Source organism: Eupeodes corollae, chromosome 1 (assembly GCF_945859685.1).
Source record: "Eupeodes corollae chromosome 1, idEupCoro1.1, whole genome shotgun sequence".
Classification (NCBI taxonomy): domain Eukaryota; kingdom Metazoa; phylum Arthropoda; class Insecta; order Diptera; family Syrphidae; genus Eupeodes; species Eupeodes corollae.
The window spans coordinates 289,345,756-289,347,026 of NC_079147.1; positions in this window are offsets into that span (position 1 = coordinate 289,345,756).

The following is a 1,271-nucleotide window of genomic DNA, read 5'->3' on the forward strand; positions in this document are numbered from 1 at the left end:
GTCAGAGCTGGACAAATTTATAAGGTAGTTTTATGCCAAGGAGAGATCGTTATAAACAGACTCCAAACTTTTTGGAGGATTGTAAACGTTTAAAATGAAAAAAGTCTTAGTCTGTACCATTATCTTTACACATACCAGTTCAATTGATAATACAAATGGAAAAGATACAGAAGAAGAGAAATATGTATTTTTTTCCCGCTATGAGAACACCTCCACCTAAATCCTTTGCATTACCAACATGACGATCTTTTCTGTAAACTTCCAACTCTTGACTAAAAAGTTCTGTGTCGGAAAAGCTTGAATTAAGCCACGTTTCTGTCAAAACGAATACGTCGTGTGGAAATGATTTAGAGTTAAGAAAAATGTCAGTAGTCTTGCTACGAAGTCCCCTTACGTTTTGGTAGAAGAGCGTAAGCCTGTTAAGTTTTTTGATTTGTTTTTCAAAGAAACACCGTTTTTGACTTTGAGTAAATTCTTTGACTAAAGTCTCTGCGGGCCATATATTTGGGGTGCAAATAGAATCAAAGTAAGTGGGATTCGTTATTAATTTAAAAGAGGAAACAAAGCTTTTTGGTTTACTGTTCTTAGTACATCTGATAGATGAGCTGGAAGGTATGCCTTTGGTAGATACTAAGTGGGAAGTTATATCTTCTGGCGTAGTAACTGGGTCCAGACGAGATATAAAAATTATTTTAAATAATTTTTATATCTCGTTGGGCGCCAATTGCTTGTAGTATTTACTCATTGGTTCTCCCGCGTTTTTCGATTTAATTATATAGTTTTTATTCAGAATCACAATAAACTGAAGAGTTTTTCCAAGTAAAATTAATAAAAAAAGTCCCTACGTTGGGCGCCATTTACACCTACAATATTCATTTTTTTCAAGAATTTCTCTTGTATTTAGATATAATATTCTAGTTTTTATTTATCATAACCAATAAATAAATACCTGACATTATAGGTAAGAAAATAAGCTGTCTAATTACCTTGAATTAAAATTGTTTCTCATTCCAAAACGTTGTGAAAATCACATCTCTTGTAGAATAATTCTATTAAAATTCAATCTACCAAATTTTTACGCAAACATAGGTCCATAGACAATAAAAAAAACTTGTCAATTGGCAAACAAAGTCATTCACGTCCAGGACACTAATGGGACATTGTTTCTAAAAAAAATCCTCCTGGATAAAACAAGAAAATCTACAATCCAATGCTCACCTGATGTTGATGTGTGTACTTAACCTATATCATACATATAGAAGAGCACACAG